Here is a 16,904-nt window from a genome sequence, read left to right as displayed (position 1 = left end):
CTGACACACGTGCTGGTCGCGGTTTCTGTTTGCGTCATCACAACATTTCGGCCGTAAAAGTATTTTTTACTTTAATTTATTAAATTTTCGGTGGAATCCGAATATTCGGTGCATCCCTAGTATTTAGTTTCAGTAAGTGTAAATTTTTTGAGCACATGCCCTACACACACAGCTTAGGTACAAAGTATTTTTATCTTTACTTTAGAAATGTATTTTTCCCATATTTATTGTAACGTCCATATTCATACAATAGTCTTAAATGGTAATAGATAAATCAGTGTAGTACTGGTAGTAGTTTTGACCAATACAAAAAAAAACTAGTCTACCTTTTAAAATAGTCAGGGGAAATACATATAACAATGTTGAGTTGAAAAAAATATAAACTTAACTGACAAAGAAAAAAAAATCAAATTTACTTCAAAGTGTAATTTAGGTTATAAAACTAGTACTAACCTTTTTTGTTATATCACACACACCTTTCTAATTTATTTTCACACTAATTTACCGACAGCATTGTGCAGTCGACGTCCAAAGCACTTGAGGTTTGGCCAATTATTGTCCTTCCTAGCTCTGATTACATTGGAGCCACTGTCGGTCGTCATACAGGTAAGGCGCTCCTCTGAAAGGCCCCAGGAGTTCAGAGCATCCTTTAACTCTAGTGCAGTAGTTTGGCCCGTATGGTCCTGGGGGAAATATGACGTTTGGAGCATGTCCCAGCTCTCGCTGACATAATGAACCGTAAGACACACGTAAGGCTGCATGGTTCGGCTCGACCACAGGTCAGTAGTGGCAGCGTAAAAGTCAATTCCCTTCAACTCGCTTATTATCTTTTGCCGAGTGTTATACAGCTGAGGAAGAGCAACGTCAGAGAAATACTTGCGGCTAGGTACTGTATATGGAGCGTCCAAAACTTTCAGTATGTTGTTAAACCCTCTCTTCCGTAGCTATGTGGAGGGTAATTGCCTCCGTTATGGCTTTCCACCTTGCCTCGCTCTTCTCATACGGTACACTGTTTGAAAAGCTTTGTTGAAGAGTTGTTTGCTTTGCTAAATAGGTGCCAAACACCACTAGAGCGGTTTTCTTTTCGAAGAAGGCAACACTTCTCCCACTCAGCCGCATGTCTTCGCTTTAAATGCTGAAACAGATTTGTCGTACTGCTACCAGCAACAACAACAGCCTTAAGACGTAGTTTGCATCGAGGTGTTGTCTGTTCCTCATCAGATGCCGTAAATCCAAACCAACTCCACACGACTGAAGTCGAAGAGCATTCCTTTGGAAGGAGCTGCTCTCTTTTGCCGGCTGTTTCTGCCATGTTGTTTGTGTATGCATGCGCTGCCCTCGGGGGAGGGGAGGGGCAGAGGGCTGCGCTGCAGGGAACGTGCTACGGAAACCCTGAAGGAAGATTTGGCGAATGCAAAATGTATGTACGCTATACTGAAGAGGGGGAGAAAGAAAATCAAAAAACTCTATTGTTTTGAAAATATGAATCGATTTGACCTACCAACTCGATTTTTAAATCAAATCGATTTTTTCCCAGTCCTACTGTAAACTGTGTGAAAGGTTGATCCCACTCAGCCGCATGTCTTCGCTTTAAATGCTGAAACAGATTTGTCGTACTGCTACCAGCAACAACAACAGCCTTAAGACGTAGTTTGCATCGAGGTGTTGTCTGTTCCTCATCAGATGCCGTAAATCCAAACCAACTCCACACGACTGAAGTCGAAGAGCATTCCTTTGGAAGGAGCTGCTCTCTTTTGCCGGCTGTTTCTGCCATGTTGTTTGTGTATGCATGCGCTGCCCTCGAGAGGAGGGGCAGAGGGCTGCGCTGCAGGGAACGTGCTACGGAAACCCTGAAGGAAGATTTGGCGAATGCAAAATGTATGTACGCTATACTGAAGAGGGGGAGAAAGAAAATCAAAAACTCTATTGTTTTGAAAATATGAATCGATTTGACCTACCAACTCGATTTTTAAATCAAATCGATTTTTTCCCAGTCCTACTGTAAACTGTGTGAAAGGTTGAAAGTGCAGGCTAGTAAATGCTCTGTTTTTGGTCCACTTCCTGTGTCTGAGTCGCATCACGTTCCCACCTGAACCGTGACCCCCTGTTTTCAAGCGGACCAGAGTTCTGGTGTTTGATCTGCACCCGAGTTCAGATGAGCTTTCACACCGTCCCAAACCAACCGGACTATTCCTAGCGGAGGTATTTTGAGGACAGTAAAGTTGTTAGTGTAAGTTAGCACATCTAAACAATGTAGTCTGAGTGAGACAGGAAGACAGCTGTCTCCGAGAGGACGTCATCTTTGGCCTTCTGTAGAAGTGGTGAACTTACAGCTCGCAGCACTTTAATCAGATATAGTGTGTAGCTTTGGTTTGATATCTAGTGTCGGCAGAATCCCTTGTTATTGAGTTTCCTGTTAGTGAAATGCTCTGAGTGAATTTAAGCTGGGCTTTTATTGTGAAGGGTAGACACCAAAAAGCCAGCGTTATGGTAGTGTTTGTTTTTACCTTTAGATTTATTCCCAGTTTAATATAATGCTGTTTTCTCCAAACTACTCTGAGTTCATGTTGTAGCTAGGAAGGAGATGGACCAGTTTTCCAGCCGCTGCTTTGAGTTGTCAGCCTGTTGTTTTAGTTGTGTGTGGATGGGAGGAAAACGAGAGGATACAGCAGCTCCTGAATATCTCTGGGGGCTTTGATTTGTCCTGAACAGAATCCAGAGTGAGTCCAGCAGCCCCAGTGGAGATCTGCTGGATCTCAGGACCAGAGAGGAATGGAGGAGGACAACCAGAACCCGGAGCAGCGGAGCACCGAGGTCCCCAGAAGACCAGCAGCAGACTGGGACTCTGATAGCAGCCATGTTCAGGTCAGTGTTCAGGACACAACAACCACTCTAAAGTAACACGCGGTCCGTGGGTCATCCCTTCATTCTGTTGTTAGAGATCAAATGTGGAGAAAGGAAGTTGTAGGAACCAGGAAAGAAGTAAGTGGGGGGGTGGGATGCAACATCATGGTTTCCTAATCTAGTGGCGCACACGTTCACATAAAAGAGGCGGTATTTGCACAGCACGACCAATCATAAATATCTACCACAGCTGCATATTTTACATAAGAAGACCGAACTATAATTCTATAAAAATGGAGAACACAGACCCGGTTTTACAGGCAAAACGCAGGAAGGAAAGCTGGCAAAAAATAGCCGACGCTGTAGATGTATAAATCACAACTCTTATTAGAGGTTAGGTCAGGCCCAAAAAATCACGCCCAACCCTACCTGTGCCCGGTGTGTCCGAGCCCGGCCCGGCGCGACACATTAAATGGAATTATGAACCAGAGCACGATTTAAACCCAACATTTTTGGCCGTTATAACTGACGTTCTCAACTACAATTGCGAGTTGTTTGAACTGCAGAGATCTTTTTTGGAGAAGTAACAAAAGAGTGTGGTGGAAGTTTTCTTGAAAGCAGCAGAGTTTAGTAAATATCAATGATAAAAATGAAAACGAATAAAGACTGTTTGAGAATTAAACCAAAGTCTGGTCTTTGAGCATTTATTATATTTTGCAAAATAGAGAAATACAGATTCACAGGTACACGCAGCACGACTGAATTAGCATTTCTGACTTCTAGCCTAAACATCATCACATTATATAGGAAAGAAAGGGAACATCGCAGAATCATCCTCCCTCCTTCATCCATTGTCTTGTCAATCAGTTACATACCATAAACAATTATTAATTAATAAACAAAGTTAGTTTACAACACCCCTTGCTATTGTTTCTACCTTTTAGCCAAAACACCTCTTTCCTGGGAGTCAGCGACTTCAACACGCAAAGCATCCTGGGAAGGCGGTGCTGCATCTGAAAAAATGCTGCATGTAAAAAAAGCCTCTCGCAGGTCTAGGGGTGCACAATATATCGACTCAATATCGCTATCGCGATATCACGTTGCGCGATATTATACCGAAAGTCTCGCGATAATTACGCGATATTTTGTTTACGTTGCATCCCGCCCGACATGTACCCAAAGAGTATAGAAGCAACAAGAGGAGAAATTTAACAGAACGTTGTGTTGCATTCATTCCAAGATGGTGGAGCTGCAGTTCCATTTAGTTTTGCCTCTTGTTACATCTATACTCTTTGATGCACCTCTCGAAAAATACACATCACTTGGTAGCGTTGTATTTCCCCCGACTCATTTCCTGGTTCCCTTTCTCCATAAAAACATCAAATCAAGGAGAGGGTTAACTTTTCCTGCTCCAGATGTCCCACCGTGGTCAAAAAGAACAGAGAGACTCTTTGTTTCTCTCACTAGGACTCTAGAGTCACTACTCACTCCGAAGAAAATGGCGTCACTCTCTCACTTCTTCCTTGCTCTACCACACACACACACATGCGGTTCGATGCACACACTAGCGTGGAGCCTCCGCAGAACCATAAAACGAAGCGAAAGAAAAGAAAGGAACTAAAGAGAGAGCGAAGAGTGGAGCAAAAAGAACACACAAGTAAGAAAATGAGTGTTGCTCTGGGAGACGACGAAATAACAGAGATTAAAAGGAAACTTTAGAGGCTAAAAGTAACCCTACAGTCACATTAGCTACAAAAGAGAGCGACATGCACTCGCTTGTGGGCGCTCCTGGGCGTGCCTAGCCTACCCCTGGTTGCTTGGCAACAGTAAACAGAAATTCTCCAGTGCTACCTTAAACCACGTCTTAAAAGTTACTTCAGAGGTATTGTTAAGTCACAAGAACGATGTTTTTGGATTTAAAAGTATTTATTTCGCGATAAAAGTAACACAATATATGAGATTAAATGACAAACATATTAGATATATTACATAAATACGATGTCCTGAAGCGTTTTCCACCATCTTGCTTGAGCCACTAACATACGTCACCTCACGCTGCCTTTACTCTGATTGGCAGTCGCTCGTGGCCAAACGGCCACTCCCATTGAAAATGAAGGGTAGCTGTCTCTTGTACATGGATGTATTAAGCTCTTGTAGCTAATGTGACTGCAGTGTAATGCCTCCTCCTCGGTAGCTTGGTAACATTTGAGGCCATTGCTTGCTCAGGCAGCACATATGACAAAATTGGTAGCTTGAAATTACTTTGGTTTTTAAGCAAACAGATGTGCATTGCATCGTTGTATAGTGTATATACAACCAGTACAACATGTCCTGTTCTATAGACATGCTCTTTATTTATTTTATACTGTCCAACCAGTAAAACATGTTCTGTAGACACATGTTGTACCAGTTCAATATGAGTTGAAATAAACCTTGTGTTGTAAGAAAACTTGTTTTATTTGTTACAAATCTATTTTGATGAGTTTTCCCATAACTTTGGTAATTTTACATATGTTTAAAAATATCGAAATTAATATTGATATCGCAATATTCATTATCGATATCGCAATATAAAAATTTTTCAATATTGTGCACCCCTACGCAGGTCCTCTCAAAATCTGATAAATCTTTTAAACTGACCTTTGTCAATCTCAAACAAAGACAGATTCAGCAACTGCACGGCCAATTTCTCCCTTAAAATGTTTTCAGAAACACGACAGTCGTGTTGTGAAAATGGATCTCCACCGTAAGAACGGTGACCGTTATCAATCGAGGATCGATTGGTCAGTGGGCGGTGCTTTAACACCTCTTTGATCTCTAATCTCCAATTTAACCTGCTCCCGACCAGGTTAGGTGTTCATATGTTACCATGGTGATTTAACCCGGACTAATTGATTATCAAAATAGTTGGCGATTAATTTAAGTGCGACAACTAATCAATTAATCGATTACTCTTGCAGCTCTACTGGTAATAATACAGAGGATTACCAACGGCCGCTGGATCAGGTGAACTAATGCTAGGCGTGTAAGTAGGCTAAAATAAAACCTTTGTGAGTATAAAGTCAATATTTATCAATGCACTCAGCCGTCTGCAGGCATAAACATGTAGGAAGTGATATTTCAATCCGCTCAGTCTGCACAGTCCACTCTTGTCCACCACAAACACAGCTCTACTCTACACAAACAAGCTAAAACAAGAGCTGTCGGTTTGTAGTCTAACTGTTTATCTTAGTTTGCCACAAACTGTTACAATTTGGACAAATTCTTGTAAACTTAACTGCTGGCTGAACAATAGTGATGTGCGATACCACTTAATTCCTATTCGATCCGATACCAAGTAATACCCAGGCTGGTATTGCCGATACCAATACTTTTTACATATTTTATTTGTAGTGTGATGTGACAACTAGTTTAAAGTAAAGTAAAAAAGTAGGCTGTAGGCTTAACAATTCCAAATTATAGCTGCATAATGACAAGACAATAAACTCTCATATTATTTAATTATAAAGAAAACCTCAGAACAAACTGCTTTCTGTTAGCTTGTTGTAAGAATGCTGGGATTCCGGGGAACTCTTGAACATTAAAAGACTAAAGCCTTAACAACGTGAATAACTTTCCCAGTCAGTGATAACGCGACTATCACGCTATCTCCCTGTACCTGGATAACTTCTGCGCTGCTGCCAAATGACTAACTGATTGAAGTATGTCTTGCCCTTGCACCTTGCATCTTCTCGCCCTGGACCTCCTCCTCAGACTGACGCTATATTATATCATCGTATTCACTCTTATGACTCACATGTTTAGCGACGTTTGTAGTGTTACCACTGTATTTCACTGTCTTTCCCTGTGCAGACTGCAGAGTGCGGGAAATTAACGAAGGGCTGCTGCAGCGGCCGGCTCCGTCACAGAGCCGCAGTGCACACACAACTGATCGGCGGAAGGAGAAGTAGTTCCTTCCCCTAACCGGATATAATTAGACTTTTCTGGTGACAACAAGTTACTTATGTTAACATAAAAACTCACTCCAAATTACTGAGTTCAAATATCTTTTTATATGAGAATTGATACTAGAGCAGGAGACGTCGGGATCGTAAATATCGATACTTTAGTATCGATCCGCACATCACTACTGAACAAGCCATCCTCTCCACTGGAGCAGTAAATCTATGGATGTATTAAGACCAAAACAGATGCATATGGCTTCTTAATGTGCACATGAGTAACGCAATCGTTAGGTTTGCGTTCTTAACTCTTGATGATGATGCTGGTTGTAGCTGGTTGTATTATTTTGTATTAACAGCATTGTTTCATTGTAAATGAGGCATAAAAGACGAATGTGTGGCCTGCTTATCAGTCCATTCATCATTAAAGCTGCGGTTTTCCACATCAACTTTTCGCTTCAGCCTGTTTGATAGTGACATTTTTACCTGACAACAGGCCTTTCTTTCTAAAAGCATTTTCCATCAATCAGGACACTGCATACTACAACGAAGTTTCCATAATCACAGACTTTAACCATCACTCCTCAGTGAACTGCCTCCTAGTCTGAGATCATCTTCTAGTTAAAGAGCCAGTTATCATTATGGAGTTTCCATGTTTTTTTCTCACACTAATACATAAAATATAGTATTACTTCAGTTAGAAAGTGAAAATATTGAACAAGAATAGGCGTTTTAGGTATAAATACATTTTAATTTCTTTAATTGGAAGTCCGCCCCCAAAGTGTTTATGTTAAAGTTAATGTTACTTAGGAAATGTATATTTTAGCCCATACGAGAGAGGGAGAGACGGAGTGAGAGAGAGGTATGTAGACTACTCATGATATTCTAGCATTGTAGATGAGTGGTTGTAATTGATCTTCATGGTCAATTTCCTGATTAACTACAGAGTAGCTTATGATTGCTGCAGTAGAAAAGAACAGCAATGGTTTGTCGTGGGATGTTACTGAAATATTGTTTTGTTCATCAGGAAAAAAGAACACTCACAATACTCCCTTTTTTGCTGTTTGCATCTCGTTGTACATTAAAAGCCAATAGGGCATGATTGCAATCTGTATATAGGTAGGTAGATGTGAACAGCTTATGACTTGTCCTGAAAAAAAAGTTCAGTCAAGATTTTTTCTCACTTTAATCCCTGATTTGCCTGAAAAATTTAGAATATTTAAGAATTTATAAACATTATGAACCTTACATAATGACATGTATTATTGTATGAAGAGTTAAAATTGAGAGTGAGAGCAAGTGTAGGGTTTAAAGAAGGTTGTTCACTAACTCTCTCTCTCCGTTTGTCTGAGTGTCCAAACATCACCACTGTCAACACTGTGACAAATCTTTCACAACATCTGGATATTTAAACATTCATCAGAGAGTTCACACTGGACAGAATCTACACAGCTGTGATCAATGTGGGGCAGCGTTCACACTACAGAGTACCCTAAAAAGCCATCAACGCCTTCACACTGGACACAATCTACACAGCTGTGATCAATGTGGGGCAGCTTTCACACTACAGAGTAACCTAAAAAGACATCAACGCATTCACACTGGAGAGAAGCCGTACAGCTGTGATCAATGTGGTGCAGCTTTCACACATCAGAGTGACCTAAAAAGACATCAACGCATTCACACTGGAGAGAAGCCGTTCAAGTGTGAGCAATGTGGGGAAACTTTTTCTTGGAGTAGTCACCTTAAATATCACCACCAGCGCATTCACACTGCCTCATTGTGAACATGTTTCAGAGCCAAGCTGTTTCCTCCTGCCTCCTCCTCATGCCCTGATAGCTGAGTTGTTATATTCTGATATTCTCTCCACAAAGAAGGCTGACCACTTAAAAAAAATCCCATCACTGTTTACTAAGGTGATGTCAAATTGCTGAAATATTTAGTCCATTGTCCCTTAAGACGAACAAAAGAAGCAAACATTCATAACTTAGAAGCTTTAATTAGAACATGTCTGCTGCTGCTTAAAAAATGACTTGAACATGTGTTTAAAGCGCCCATATTATGCTCATTTTCAGGTTCATAACTGTATTTTAAGGTTTTACCAGAATAGGTTTACATGGTTTAATTTTCAAAAAACACCATATTGTTGTTGTACTGCACAGCTCTCTCTCACTGCTGCAGATCCTCTTTTCACCTGGTTTCTGTTTTAGCTACAGAGTGAGACCTCTTTTCATCTTCTTCTTCTGTACTATCTTTGATTGCACTCGCACATGCGCAGTAGCTCAGATGTAGAGCATGTCAGCTAGCTAACTCTAGAGACAGTAAAAGAAAGCCTGTTTCTCCAACTTTGGTCAGTTACAAGGCAGGATTAGCTGGGAGACTTCTAAATGAGGGCGCACATGTAAGTAGTTCTTTTGTAGATTATGGTGAACTTGTGTGTGTTGTAGCAGTGCTTTACTATTGAGAACGACGTAGCATGCTAGCTCGTAATGCTACGAGCTAACGGTTGTGGTTAGCCAGCTCATTTCGGACTGTGACGTCACAGTCCGAGGCCGATTTTGAACAGCTCACCATGAGACTGAAGGCAGGACACATTCAGAAACCGTATCTCACTCAAAACAGCATGGATGGATTTTTTTCAAAGTTTGTATGTGTGTGGAAGCACCAGAGACACAAAAGAACACCCCAAATCACCAGAAAAAGTGTTTTTTTCATAATATGGGCACTTCGGACCAACAACTGATCTCAAAGAGTCATAGAAAATGAATTTTGTACTCCTTTTGGATGTTCATGTAAAATAAATTCTGAACTAAGCAACATGGAATTACATTTCACAGATTAAAAAGATGTTTTACAATATTTAACTATTACAAAAGTGTTGAATTTAATATCACAAAAGGTAAAATTAATCCTTCTTTTAAAGGGATATTTCACCGCTGGAAAGATGAATATGTATTAAATTGGGTCATTTATGTTGTAGAAATGTGAAAAATTTTAAAAGTTGGTGCCTTCTAGACCGAGAAAAGCCAGAAAATATGTTTTTTGCTTATGTGGATGAAAGACAACAACTCGTTTTGGGTAAAGACAGTCCCACCCCCTATGGGTGGGTTGAAAACATGCAGAACTAGCTGGCTATAGTCCACAGACTACGGGCAAAATGCCTCAGATGACGCTAAATGACAATATTTGTATCGTCAGAGGCTTTTTTCCAGACCCACAATACAGAGATCTCTGGTCTCAGGGGGACATGAGGGAGGGAAGCACAGTCATTCAAAAATACTACCGGATTTCTACTAATGCAAAGCTTAATGCTAAATCGGTGAAGTATCCCTTTTAGTTTAGGAAAAAGATCGTGTTTGGGTTAAAAGAACACACTTTCTTCTTCTTTGGATTAGGTAGACTAGTGGCTGCAGTAGCGTATTGCTGACCTCTACTGTTTGTTACTGACATTGTCTTAAATACGGTGGCCCTGAGAGGCCACAGCACGCAACAATAAGACAACACGTGCAAATAAACCACAGCACGCACTAATAAGACAACACGCGTAAAGAATTAAACACGCTACTAATAAGACAACACGCAGATAAAAGACTAATAAGACACCCGCAATATAAAACGACGAGCACATTAGCATAACACGCTAATAAACAACACGGCAAATAGCCCACACCACAACGGAAGTGTTTCCAGGGGACACTTTTAAGTGATGCACATGTGCCTCAACCATTGGCTTTGCGGTACAGACCAACAACAGGACAATTTTAACAATTTTCGCCATTTTATTCATCACTAAATTCACTTCTGAATACGTTTTAGGCGAGAAATGAACTCTTTAGATTTCGAATATAGGCAGTCTTGCGAAAATCGTTGCCGAATTGACAATTTGTTTCAAAGTTTTCGGAATTGAGTAGCTCCATAAAGTGACGCGACAGCCGGCCGGCCAGCGAGGTTGTTAAGCCTGCAAGCGCTTGTGGAGTTTAACTCCGAAAATGCAGCTAACCCCAGGTTACTCTTAAAATGGACATGTGTTGTGATACTTAAACAATTAATCCATCAACGGCGAAATAAAAGCCTCTTATTTACGAGAGCGGTCTGAGAGACCTCCAGCTTAGAGCGGGGTCTCTGAGCAGGACTGTCTGAGCGATGAGCTAGCGCCCCGGCAGGCGCTAGCTGGCTGTTGCGTCACTTTATGGAGCTACTCAATTCCGAAAACTTTGAAACAAATTGTCAATTCGGCAACGATTTTCGCAAGACTGCCTATATTCGAAATCTAAAGAGTTCATTTCTCGCCTAAAACGTATTCAGAAGTGAATTTAGTGATGAATAAAATGGCGAAAATTGTTAAAATTGTCCTGTTGTTGGTCCGTCTATGTACCGCAAAGCCAATGGTTGAGGCACATGTGCATCACTTAAAAGTGTCCCCTGGAAACACTTCCGTTGTGGTGTGGGCTATTTGCATGTGTTGTCTTATTAGTGTGTGCTGTGGTTTATTTGCACGTGTTGTCTTATTAGTGTGTGCTGTGGTTTATTTGCATGTGTTGTCTTATTAGTGCGTGCTGTGGTTTATTTGCACGTGTTGTCTTATTTGCACATGTTGTTTTATTAGTGCGTGTTGTCTTATTTGCACGTGTTGTTTTATTAGTGCGTGTTGTCTTATTTGCACGTGTTGTCTTATTAGTGCGTGTTGTCTTATTAGTGCGTGTTGTCTTATTAGTGCGTGTTGTCTTATTTGCGCGTGTTGTCTTATTAGTGCGTGTTGTCTTATTAGTGCGTGTTGTCTTATTAGTGCGTGTTGTCTTATTAGTGCGTGTTGTCTTATTAGTGCGGGTTATTATTTGCGCGGTTGTCTTATTTGCACGCGTGTTGTCTTATTAGTGCGTGTTGCCTTATTAGTGCGTGTTGTCTTATTTGCACGCGTTGTCTTATGTGCGTGTTGTCTTATTTGCACGTGTTGTCTTAGTGCGCGTGTTGTCTTATTAGTGCGTGTTGTCTTATTAGTGCGTGTTGTCTTATTTGCACGTGTTGTCTTATTAGTGCGTGTTGTCTCATTTGACGCGTCTTGTGCGTTGTCTTATTAGTGCGTGTTGTCTTATTTGCACGTGGTTGTCTTATTAGTGCGGTTTGTCTTATTTGCACGTGTTGTCTTAGTGCGTGTTGTCTTATTAGTGCGTGTTGTCTTATTAGTGCGTGTTGTCTTATTTGCACGTGTTGTCTTATTAGTGCGTGTTGTCTTATTAGTGCGTGTTGTCTTATTAGTGCGTGTTGTCTTATTTGCACGTGTTGTCTTATTAGTGCGTGTTGTCTTATTAGTGCGTGTTGTCTTATTTGCACATGTTGTCTTATTTGCACGTGTTGTCTTATTAGTGCGTGTTGTCTTATTAGTGCGTGTCTTATTAGTGCGTGTTGTCTTATTTGCACGCGTTGTCTTATTAGTGCGTGTTGTCTTATTGTGCGTGTTGTCTTATTAGTGCGTGTTGTCTTATTTGCACGTGTTGTCTTATTAGTGCGTGTTGTCTTATTAGTGCGTGTTGTCTTATTTGCACATGTTGTCTTATTTGCACGTGTTGTCTTATTAGTGCGAGCTGTGGTTTATTTGCACGTGTTGTCTTATTGTTGCGTGCTGTGGCCTCTCAGGGCCACCGTACTTAAATACTTTCTTTTTTATTATAAAGTCCACAACTGCCTATACTATAACACTAGGGCTGTCAGTTTAACGCGTTATTAACGGCGTTAACGCAAACTCATTTTAACGCCCGTGATTTTTTTATCGCGAAATTAACGTTCTTTCGGATCTAGCTAGACCGGAAGCAAAATTACGAATCCCACTATGGCCCATTGGCTATGGCCACGCCAAGATCCGCCCTACGAAGCAGCTCGATTGGTTGGGGTTAGACATTTCACCTCGAGTGGTTAAGGTTAGGATAGCCGATTGGTCAGGGGATAGGACCTGAACAAATGGGGTTACGTTACCTTAGACGCCTGGCCAATAGTAGTGATTGAAGGGCGGGTATTTCGCAGACCGGAAAAAAAACAGCGGCCACACACACTTGTTTGGGCTTTGCGAGCCGCGTAGCTAGTTGGCTCGTCACGGCGATTAGCTTCGGAGCGAGTAGTGACTCTGGTCCCTAGTGATAGAACCAAAGAGTCTCCCCTGTTCTTTCTGACCACGGTGGGAAACCTGGAGCAGGAAAAGTTACCCCTCTCCTTTAGTTTATGGAGAAGGACAACCAGGAAATGAGTCGGGGAAAACTGTCTATGGGGAAATGCAACGCTTCCAAACTACGCCCACGGCAGTCGCTATGACGACCAGCCATGCTGCCTCAGGCAGTTGTGGACAGACGCATATTAGGAGCACAATGTTCGTTATGAAATGGTCGCCGTGTCAACATATAGCTCCAAAAAACAGCAGCGGCCAATGTGGTGTCTACTATATATATATATATATATATATATATATATATATATAGTTGTCTGTAGTTATATATATATATATATATATATATATATATATATATATATATATATATATATATATTAGTTTCGAGGGATGTTTGCGAGCTTTTGTCTAATTCTGGCATTTTTAACCCATGTATAATCATTTCTTTTATTAATTTGCTCTGTCCTCTTAAATAAACTGAATAGAATTGAACTTTCACATTAAGTTTCTTAATTTTTTTTACAGGTGTATTCTTTTTTACGACACTTTTATGACTCCATATAATCCTTCAGTTCAGCACAAACATTTAACATAAACGCACATCTGAAGAGACATGGTTTTTATTGGACAGGAAGGGAAAAACTGTCTTTTGAAAAGTAAGTAGAGAGGCATTTCCTGTAGAAAATGCTTGTGAATGCTTAAAAGCTAAATTGCTAAAGCTGAACTAGATTACTGGCTTTAATGCGTAAGAACAAGGTAAAGCAGTGAAAAAAACTGGAATGGTTTAAATTAGTAAAAATGTTAAATAACGCCAAAAATGTTTTTAAAAGAGAAAAGATTTTTATATTTTTGGATGGGGGGGAAGATGTTAGAAAGGGGGGGGGGGGGGGGGGTTGGTTTTTTTTTGTTTTTTGGAAAAAAAAAAAAAAAAAAAAAAATATTTAAAAAAAATAATTATTTTTAAAAAAAAAAAAAAAATAATTTTTATTTTTTTTTTAGTAAAAGGGGAAAAAAAAGTGGGGGGGGTTTTAATTTAAAAAAAAAAAAAAAAAAAAAAAAAAAAAAAAAAAAAAAGAAAAAAAAAAAAAAATTAAAAAAAAAAAAAAAAAAAAAAAATTAAGGGGGGGGGGGGGGAAAAATTTTTATTTTTTTTTTTTTAACATTAATATGCATTCCCCCAGCCTGCCTATGGTCCCCCAGTAGAAATGGTGATAGGTGTAAACCGAGCCCTGGGTATCCTGCTCTGCCTTTGAGAAAATGAAAGCTCAGATGGGCCAATCAGGAATCTTCTCCTTATGAGGTCATAAGGGGAAAGGTTACCTCCCCTTTCTCTGCTTTGCCCACTGCCCACAGCTGCCCAGAGAATTTGGCCCATGAGGAAATAGAGCTACAACCGTGGCCGCAAGCTGGTCAAGGCCACACCCCCGCCCTCCACCTTGCTCCACCTCTGTCTTCCTCAATAGCTACAGACACAGAAATGGCACATCCTAAGACTGGCTCTAATGGCTGTAATTCTGCACCAAGGCTGAATTTCTTTTGAAGGCAGGTAGATAGAAAGGCAGACAGACAGACTGACAGACAGACAGACAGACAGACAGACAAGATATCATGAAGCTGAATACAACTGTAATAGCTACATGTTTATGAATGGTTTAAAGTTTGGATGTCTGTAGTTAAAATTACATGGGAGGAGTAGCATTCAAGTCAAAGTATAGCATGTCAAAAAGTCATTGTATAGCATGTTGAAAAAAAGTCATAATATAGTATGGCGGAAAAAAACAAAAATAGTCATTGTATACTATGTTGAAAAAACTGCATAAAATGTCTATGTCGAAAAAAAGTCATACCATAGTGTGTCGAAAATTTTGAAAACAAGTCATAGTATAGTATGTCGAATAAAATGTCATAGTATAGTATGTAGAAACTTTTGAAAAAACTTTTGAAACAAAAGTCATACTGTAGTATGTCAAAACTTTTGAAAAAAAGTCATAGTATAGAATGTCGAAAAAAGTCATAGTATAGTATATTGAAAAAATAGTTGAAAACACCAAGGTGGTTTCTATTTTATCATTTCAAGTATTCATGGTAAATGGGTGCCTGGTTAACTCACCCGGTAGAGCGGGCGCACCTATATAGAGGTTTACTGCTGGACGCAGCGGCCGTGGGTTTGACTCCGACCTGCGGCCATTTGTTGCATGTCATTCCCCCTCAAACTCCCCTTCCATGTCTAAATAGATATCCTATAGACATAAAGGCCTAAAATGCCCCAAAAATATTCTTAAAAAAGAAAGATGTTTTCATTTGTCTTCAGGGTCACATCTACCACATCCTGGGCCTCTGACAGCCGGCCAATCACAGTCCTCTCCTGCAGGACGACGTCATCATGGCCTTGCCGGTGAAAGGACCAATCACATTGTTTTAATACTTCTGCTGATCAATCCAGTTGTCAGATGTCCACGCGTCCTTTAACACACCATCGGTTTAATATCAGCTAACCAATGCTAACACTAAAGGGCTCTTACACTGTTTTTAATGTTGTCTCCTCTACACACTCAGAGGTAAGATGGGTTTATTTATGTTGACAACATTGAATAATGAATCATTAGATTGTTTCCAGAAACAGAATGTTGTTTCTTAAAAATCTGAAGTACGTTCAGATCGTTTGTTTTTTTATCTAAAAGGGACTAAAGTTAAAAACCAGTTGAAATTAGATTTTAATGATGTGTAAGAGAGTTTGATTAAGGGTCTGAAATCTTCCTATTTGTAGATGTATATATGTCTTATATTAATGGAATGAATTGTGATGATTAAACAGTTTGAGATGTTGATCCATTCAGATGGTTGTTGGGTCTCTAAAAGGGACTGAGTTTCTACAACCAGTCATGTGGAAAAGGCTTTGTTGAATGGTTCTGAAAGCTTCCTGTTTGAAGATTTATATTTTTATATTTCTGATTGAATGTACTGCAGAGCTCTATTTTTGATGACATCATTCCCTGCTTCGGTGCTGACCAATCAGAGTGCAGCGTTTGTATCGCGCACACTGATTTAAAAAATAAAACATTTGAGTGAATTTTTGACTCATGGTGTTTCAAGAACTTTATTAAATTAACAATTTGTAAGAATAATAAATGTGTCCAGAAGCCCCGCCCTCCTCGGCTGTCTGTCCCTCCGTCAGCTGATTGGCTCTCTTGGCTGCGGGAGCTTCACCTGTTCAGGTAGAAACACAGAAGCACAGCTGGAACATTTATCACTCATTAACCAGCTGCTGTTCTGTCTCAAGTGATGGAGGCGCGGGGCTTACAGTCTGCAGGCGGCCAATGGCTGCAGCTCTTCACGGTGTAGACGATCCCGCTCGCCGTCTTCCTGGTTTCTGACAACAACAAATGCCACACAATCAAATATGTTTCAGAAACAAATTCATTTTCTATCGTCCAGCTTTATTATAATATTAATAATATATATAATAATTACCTGTGTGTGGAACAACAGATCGACAGGTGGAGGAGACGAGTACTGTAGTACTGTAGTTTTTGTTGAAGACTACAGTTTGTGTCTGAACCAATAGGAAGGATGCAGGTTGGTGATGTCATAGGGCCCTCTGAGCTCCAGAGGCTGAGGACACATAGACATTATTATATTATTATATTATTATTTAGGACTTCAGACTGAACATGCTGCAGATATCATCAGCAACCTTCTCCGCGGCGCTGGACAGGATCACCCTCTGAAACACAAAGAGGCGAGTCAGGACACAGCCAATCAGGACGTCCTGTCACAGGGACAGGAAGTGGGTTGGGACAGAAGAGGGCGGGCCTTCCCTTTCCACGTCTCCATCAGACACACAGCGGTGGTGATGGTGTAGCGCCTCCTGGTGGAGTCTCTGATGGCTGCAGAGTAGGACACACACACACCAGACCCTCTCTATGGCCTGGACACACACACAGACACACACACAGATGCAC

At 40.5% G+C, this 16,904-nt stretch overlaps 1 long non-coding RNA gene and 1 pseudogene across 1 annotated transcript; both read right to left on the bottom strand.

The window, feature by feature from the left end:
* LOC120572754 overlaps positions 1-16,904 on the bottom strand; it is a 572,223-nt pseudogene that overhangs the window by 417,202 nt on the left and 138,117 nt on the right.
* On the bottom strand, positions 16,075-16,808 carry LOC120572998. Its single transcript, XR_005641573.1, has 4 exons — positions 16,637-16,808; positions 16,414-16,554; positions 16,244-16,312; positions 16,075-16,149 (listed from the first exon to the last, which is right to left on the bottom strand). It is a non-coding gene; the product is annotated as an uncharacterized LOC120572998 (long non-coding RNA).

Source organism: Perca fluviatilis, chromosome 14, assembly GCF_010015445.1.
Source record: "Perca fluviatilis chromosome 14, GENO_Pfluv_1.0, whole genome shotgun sequence".
NCBI classification, from domain to species: Eukaryota; Metazoa; Chordata; class Actinopteri; order Perciformes; family Percidae; genus Perca; species Perca fluviatilis.
This window is presented reverse-complemented; position numbering and strand designations above follow the sequence as displayed.